The sequence below is a fragment of the Bufo bufo genome, chromosome 8, assembly GCF_905171765.1.
Source record: "Bufo bufo chromosome 8, aBufBuf1.1, whole genome shotgun sequence".
Taxonomy (NCBI): Eukaryota; Metazoa; Chordata; class Amphibia; order Anura; family Bufonidae; genus Bufo; species Bufo bufo.
Genome location: NC_053396.1, coordinates 211,389,262 through 211,397,627, shown reverse-complemented (window position 1 = coordinate 211,397,627; position 8,366 = coordinate 211,389,262). Strand labels below are relative to the sequence as shown.

Below are 8,366 nucleotides of genomic sequence, written 5' to 3'. Positions count from 1 at the left end.
TCTGCATGCATTCCGTTTCCGTATTTCCATTTTTCCGTTCCGTTGAAAGATGGAACATGTCCTATTATTGCCCGCAAATCACGTTCCGTGGCTCCATTCAAGTCAATGGGTCTGCAAAAAAAACAGGACACATACGGAAATGCATCCGTATGTGTTCCGTATCCGTTCCGTTTTTGCGGAACCATCTATTGAAAATGTTATGCCCAGTCCAATTTTTTCTATGTAATTACTGTATACTGTATATGCCATATGGAAAAACGGAACGGAACAACTTAACGGAAACGGAAACACAACGTAAACAAAAAAACGGAACAATGGATCCGTGAAAAACGGACAGCAAAACACTGAAATAGCCATACGGTAGTGTGAAAGAGGCCTTAGTATTAGGCTACATGCACACGACCGTATGTGTTTTGCGGTCCGCAAAAAAAACGAATGACGTTCCGTATGGCATCTGTTTTTTTTTGCGGATCCGTTTTTTTTTTGCGGATCCATTGTAATAATGCCTATCCTTGTCCGCAAACTAGAAAAAAATAGGACATGCACTATTTTTTTTGCGGAGCAACGGAACGGACATACTGATGCGGACAGCACACGGTGTGCTGTCCGCGTTTTTTGCGGACCCATTTAAATGAATGGGTCCGCATCCTATCTGCAAAAAAAACTGAACGGACACAGAAACAAAATACGGTTGTGTGCATGAGGCCTAATCCTTTTATTGTTGGATAGTTCTTTCAAGTTATGTCTGAAAATGTAAAACTAGTACTATATGTATGTGACTTTTTGGTTTATCTTGTCAATTTGATAATGGTATTAAAAAATAATAATATGTTTTTAAAAAAGGAGCCGGGAACACCCCTTTAATATATTTTATGTGTGTCTCTTTGGTATCACGGTCATCAGTGTTGCTTCTAGGACAGTCAGATTTTTGGCCCCCTACACACCCAGATCTTTTGTGGTGATTCAGCATCTTGTCTGCCATGTTACTGTAAATTACTGTGTTGCACAGATGTTAAACACATACAGCAGTGGAAAAACAAATAGAAGCAAGAATGTAGCAAATGAAAGCGAGCTGTGTGTAATAAGTCTCACTGGCAGGTTTATCTCTACTTACTAAAAGTAGTGCAGATTATCTCACCTCTTAGGTCCATTTTTAGTAAATGTATTTGTCACCTGTTCTGAGTGCACCCATAGCAGGTTTGATAAAAACTTTAGACTGAAAGAGGTTCTCCGAGACTTTACAACTGATGACCTATCCTCTGGATAGGTCCTCGGTATCTGATCAGGGTGGGGGGTGGGGAGCGGGTCCGATACCGAGGACCCCCGCCGATCAGCTGTTTGAGAAGGCACCGGTGCTCACAGTTGTGCCGCGGCCTTCTCTCAGCTTTACCTAGGCCATGTGATGACACGTTCATGGGTCATGTGCCTTAGGCGCAGCTCAGCCCCATTGAAGTGAATGGAGCTGAGTGTGATACCAAACAATGTACGGCCGGCGCTGTGCTGGGTGAGCAGGGAGAAGGCCTCAGCGCTCACAGGAGGTGCTGGTGCCTTCTCAAACAACTGATCAGCCTTTTATGTCCCAGCTACTCATACACCCTGCTTCCAGCAAGTTCATGGTACTAAGGGGTCTACAAAAAGTTTTTTTTAAGATATATATATATATATATTATATAATATATGCTAGATATATAATATATATAATAAATATAATTTGCCAAAATAAAGTCAATAAAAAATGGTGAAACTGTCCCATGTAACCTAAAATGGTATCAATACAGTTTTGCTGGTAGGAAAATAACAAGGTATGGGCAATATTAAAAAAAATTTTTAAAGAGGATTTTATTTTTTCAAAAGTAGTAAAACAAGACAAAAATCATATAAATTTGGTATCTGCAAAAACGTCCTGTTCCACGGAATAAAGTTAAAATGTCATTTAGGGCTGCAGTAAACGATTATTTTAGTAATCGAGTATTCTACTGATTATTTTTACAATTAAACTTTCTGCAAACTTTTGATATGAATACATACAAAAGCAAAACCAAAAGTGGCCCTCATGCCCAGACTAAAGTTAGTATGTTAAAGAAATATAGATTGGTTGTCCACACCTCCTCATATGGAGTATAACATATGTATCGAGACTTCTTTGAATAGATACGGAATATTTATTGTACATACAGAATAGTTTAAAAAATATTATGTAAAAACACTGATAGCTGAAATGGGTGCCACAGGACGTCTTTATATTTAGTGACCGTGATGCGATATTAACCTTATAGAGGTTCAATCCCTAGGGTGATATTTACATTAATATAGATATTGTAAAAATAAATACATGAATACAAGTGAATAAGTGTAGTTCACACTAACACCAAAAAGTATTATGAGAACCTGCAAAAAAAAAAAGGGATTAAGCAGTAGGTCTCCTTGATTTAGTGTATAAGGTGAAAAAGACAAATTCAAATATAGGACAATGACAAGATATATGCGGCTACGTAGCAAAATCGCAATAGAAAAACAATACAATTGACCGCAATGAGGTTGTGACTCCTATGGTGAACTGTGTCCAACGGGTCTGCTGTTAGACACACTACACCATACTAAACAATCGCATTCAATCCAACAATGAAAACACCAAGAATGTGCAGTACAATATGGATATATAAAACTTAAAAACCGCAGTAGTGAATGATAACCGACCGTGATGCGGCCGTGGATCAACAGTGATCAGCTATACTGTAATGAACATTGTTTTGTCCAACAATATTGTGAGTTTTTTTCCAACAGTAGTGTTGGTATAAAAAATATAATTCCTCCAACAAGACAGCAATAATGAAAACCCGCACTGTGATATGCAGAGGTTAATTCGTTCAGCAGGTCTGCTCAGCTTTGTTAAAATCTCAATATATTGAGGTTAATGGCTTCCAAGTAAGTCACTATGTATCTTTCTTCCAGATAAAATACAAGTGTATCAATGTGTTGGGACTTGCTAACTGCAGTATCCCCTGAGCATAGGTTCCGGTATACTTTCAGTCTATAGACCGGCTTCTTAATTCGCTTAGGAAGGTTGATTATTAAGTCCGCTACTCACAGTTAGTCGTCTCCGATCGTAGGCTCTGGTATAGATGGCTTGATAGCATCACTCTATTTGTGACAGCAAGCCGGTATTGTTTGTCTCTGTGGCCGCGGCGTCCCACGTGCCTACAGAGACAGCAGTGCTCGTACCTTTCGGAGTATCCTTGCAATGTGGAGTAGCTGCAGGGCCCAAAATGCGGGTTCACTTCACACAGCTGTGGGTAGCATCAGGTGCTGCATCAGAAAAATGGTCAGAGCGCTCTTGAGGACATGGGGGTCCTATGCCGATGAGTAACGTTTAGCTGGGGGTCCTCTTTACACCAGACGCGTTTCAGAGATCTCTGTCTCCTTCCTCAGTGGTTAGGAGACCCCCGGATCTAGTAAACCTTTTATAGTCTTACTGGGTCAGTATTTCAAATCAGCTGGAAAACCTGTTGTGGACTCACTCTTCCGCTGCAAATATCATGACTATATCAAAAATAAGTATGGTTTAGACACAACACATTGCGGTTTTTCAGTATGATTAACAATGCACAGTATTATAATTTAAAATATAGCTATAGGGATATATAAAAGTACTGACATAAAAGAATACTGAAATATTATATTTTGCACAATATACACTCACCTAAAGAATCATTAGGAACACCTGTTCTATTTCTCATTAATGCAATTATCTAGTCAACCAATCACATGGCAGTTGCTTCAATACATTTAGGGGGGTGGTCCTGGTCAAGACAATCTCCTGAACTCCAAACTGAATGTCAGAATGGAAAAGAAAGGTGATTTAAGCCATTTTGAGCGTGGCATGGTTGTTGGTGCCAGACGGGCCGGTCTGAGTATTTCACAATCTGCTCAGTTACTGGGATTTTCACACACAACCATTTCTGGGGTTTACAAAGAATGGTGTGAAAAGGGAAAAACATCCAGTATGCGGCCGTCCTGTGGGCGAAAATGCCTTGTGGATGCTAGAGGTCAGAGGAGAATGGGCCGACTGATTCAAGCTGATAGAAGAGCAACGTTGACTGAAATAACCCCTCGTTACAACCGAGGTCTGCAGCAAAGCATTTGTGAAGCCACAACACGCACAACCTTGAGGCGGATGGGCTACAACAGCAGAAGACCCCACCGGGTACCACTCATCTCCACTACAAATAGGAAAAAGAGGCTACAATTTGCACGAGCTCACCAAAATTGGACTTTTGAAGACTGGAAAAATGTTGCCTGGTCTGATGAGTCTCGAGTTCTGTTGAGACATTCAAATGGTAGAGTCCGAATTTTGCGTAAACAGAATGAGAACATGTATCCATCCTCTGATGGCTACTTCCAGCAGGATAATGCACCATGTCACAAAGCTCGAATCATTTCAAATTGGTTTCTTGAACATGACAATGAGTTCACTGTACTAAAATGGCCCCACAGTCACCAGATCTCAACCCAATAGAGTATCTTTGGGATGTGGTGGAACGGGAGCTTCGTGCCCTGGATGTGCATCCCTCAAATCTCCATCACTGCAAGATGCTATCCTATCTATATGGGCCAACATTTCTAAAGAATGCTATCAGCACCTTGTTGAATCAATGCCACGTAGAATTAAGGCAGTTCTGAAGGCAAAAGGGGGTCCAACACCGTATTAGTATGGGGTTCCTAATAATTCTTTAGGTGAGTGTATATTATAATCTCCAATACAAACTTTTGATGTGAATACATACAAAAGCAAAACCAAAAGTGGCCCTCATGCCCAGACTAAAGTTAGTACGTACAAATCATATTGTGGCAAAAGTGCGAGGGTCGACTATAGAAAGTCAAAAGTACCAGCTCCTAACACAAACACAAAACCTACAAAAAATGGAGCTCACTACATACCAGTACAAAAATGTAAATACTTTATTGAATTCATAACAATACATGTATAAACAACGTTGCTATTAAAAACAAGGTAGCAAAAAGGAACACCACCCTGGTAGGACACCGGCTACATGTTCATATTATAATGTAACAAGCTACTTATCAGTATATAGTAAATAAAGGTGGGTCTCATACATTACATGGCTGTATGTTAAAATCACAAAGCCTGCAAAGTGTTCCCAGCAAAACTCTGGAACCCCACAAAGCCTATGACTAGTGTTGAGCGAACTTGTGTTTTAAGTTCGGCGTCTAAAGTTCGAGTTCGGGTTTTCGAAGAACCGCGTTTGGATTCTGCTACCACGGACCATAACGGAATTTAGAATCCATAACGAGATACTTCGATAACCCGAACTTTAGACGCCGAACTTAAAACACAAGTTCGCTCAACACTACCTAAGACAACTAGTGTGAATAACTAATGGAAGAGGACCTACCTACACGAGCCCCGTGTGTCCAAGACCAGGATGGCGTTTCGGCGTGCCTTCGTCAGGGGGTAAACTTTTGATATGTCATAAAGACAAAGTTTTGCTAAGCCCTCCAAAGAACGAGGAAAGAGAATAGATTGCAGATCTCTCTCCTTGCTGCAGGGGATGAAATTTTGATACGTTTTGATACGTTTGATACGTTTGATACGTTTGATATATGATATGAGATATCAAAAGTTTTCTATAAACCGTGACCCTTTAAAAGTTATACAATTCGCCTGTTGTACCCAAAAACAGTGTAAAAAAATACAACTTGCCCCAAATAAAACATATGAAAAATTAAAAACCTATGGCAAAAAGGCATAAAAAGGACCTGTCACCTGTCCTGTCTGTTTTAACAACTAACAAATTTCCCATGGATGAAGTTTCAGCAGTTTGCAATGAAGACTAAGATAGATGTTACCAGTTGGAGGTCTGTCCTTGCTTAGTTGGACTGTCAGACTGTGCAGGGACACGCCCCTAACTGGTAACACCCATTTGGACCTTCATTGCAAACTGCTATCAATTCATCCGTAACTTCTAGAAGGAATAAAAAAAAAGAATGGTACAACATAGAACCACACAAATAGATGCTCCAGAATTGTTATTACATGGGGAATGTAAGTAGTTAATAAAACAGACATGTCAGAAGAGATTACAGGACCAAATTAAGCCACATCTTCAAAGGCTTAAAGACGTTGTCCATCTTTATCCCAAATTTTCATTTTGGCCAAGACAGGGCTGTACATAAAGGAAAAACATACTCACCTGCTTACTGTCGATGTGGTCCCGTCTAATCCAGCTGCTTCTGGTCCCTGGCATGTCAACTTCTGGATAATGTTACATGCACCACCTCTGCAACCAATAACTGGCCTCAGCAATAACATGTCCCCTATTGGCACGTAACTGCTGGGTCACGTGCCACTTGAGGACATCTCACAACTGTGGCCACTGGCTGGCTCCATGGGCATATGTGACCCCCATCTGGACATCGGGGACCGGAAGGAGCTTTCCCGGACCCGTGGTACTGGAACAGATTGGCAATGAGAAAATGAGTGTGTTCTTCCTTTATGAACAACACTGTTCTGGACAAATTGGGGATAAAGTTGGACAACCCCTTTAACCCCTTAAGTATTCAGTCCTGTAACCTCGTTTTAGAAACTACTTGCATGTAATGACAATTCTGAAGCATCTATGTTTTACCAATCATTTATTTTTCCTTTTAGAAGTTATAAATGCCTGGCTTAGTAACCATGAGGCTGTATATTTTATGTTATATATTATATTTTATATGATATATTCTGGGTAGGCCAGAAGCATTAGATGAACATCAGCCAATCCCACCAATATCAGTGGGACAGAAGGATGACCATCAGTATATGTCGGGGGGAAAGAATGGTCAGGCATGTTAAATTCAGATATGCCCAATTATTTTTCCCTAAAGGTAGATAACCGGGTACTGATGGTTTCTGACAACAGCTTATTCACCTCTCTCTATTGAGAACACAATGACACATGACGGGGTTGGAAAGGAATAACTATAACTATCTAAGGGTACTTTTGGATCTGTCAGGCTGAGTTTGAGTGTTCCAGGGTTACTTCAATCTGTGTTAGGAGATTCTGAGTATAGGGGGCGCTACTCCATCCAGGGTGCTTATTTGGGTATCATTGAAGCCAGGGGTGTAACTACCATGCGACTGCTATGGGGTCCAGCTCAAGAGGGGGCCCAGTCTTAGTTGGGATCATCTCCTCTTCTACTGGAGGTGAAAACTTGGTCAGGACTCTACCCTCTTGAGGAACAACTTTTAGCAAATGAGGCCATGGAAAAATGGCCCAACGATTATTGAAAGGGATTTAGGCGGAAACCCTTCTGTCCTGTGTGGGGGGCCTGGTTTGGTCTTTGCTATGGGCGCCACTGATTGAAGCGTTTTTCAGGCAAATCAGGGGAGGAGAAGGAGGTGGCTGGGGACAATGCTGACTTCAGAGAGTCTGTAAGTTTCTGAGGGTCAATGGCGCGTAGCTTTCTAATTGAGCAATAAGCAGGAGCATGAAGAGACGGGTGAGAATTTTGACAATGGAGGAAATGCAGGAGAGGGGGAAGACCAAAAGCATGATTGTAGTTGAATGAACTTAATCTGTAGATGCTTGGCTGATTGTCTTCTACTCTTCTCCTTATTGTTCATGTAATATGTTTATATTATAACTTTTTCTGTGTACAACTAAATAAAAGAAATATTTTAGTATTTGGTGGGGGGAAAAAAAAAAACTCGAGCCAGGTAGGAGTCGAACCTACAATCTTCTGATCCGTAGTCAGACGCGTTATCCATTGCGCCACTGGCCCCTTAAGGCTCCTACTGAGATTGTTCATCTTTGGGGGAGTCCTCACGTCAGTGGTCCTCTGCAACTCAATCGTTTTCTTATTAGCAGTAATAAGTATACAATTGTTATTACAGTTTTTTTCTTCTAAAAAAAATATTTCAATAATTGACATTGAATATTAATAATAAAAGGTATTAAAAGTTTTATCTCCAACTCTATGAAGATGAAAATCATATTTTTTTTTTTTACTGAAATTGCATTACTTTGGAGATTTCATCAGTTGTACATAATTTTAAAAACTGTGCTCCTTTGACAAATCATGTGATAATAAAGAAAAAGGAGATGAATACTGACACCTGCTGGACCAAAACAGGAATTTCAAATGTGTGTGTTTCCACTATATTGAATTTGTAAATTGTAGAGATAAAAAATCTAATAAAATAATTTGGAGAATTTGGGGGCCATTTATCAAATACCTGTCTTTAATTGCCCCTGTGCTTCCGGAGTAAGCGCCTAATTTATGACGAGATGCCGACCTAGGGCGTTTAAAAAGTTGCAAAACGGGGGCTTGCGGCTTTAAAAAAAATCACGGAGACGTGCACT

General features: G+C 40.4%; 1 non-coding gene across 1 annotated transcript; it reads right to left on the bottom strand.

Annotated features, from left to right (window-relative positions):
* Window positions 1–7,712: 7,712 nt before the first annotated feature.
* TRNAR-ACG lies at window positions 7,713–7,785 on the bottom strand. Its single transcript has one exon. It is a non-coding gene; the product is annotated as a tRNA-Arg (tRNA).
* Between the last annotated feature and the right edge of the window lie 581 nt (window positions 7,786–8,366).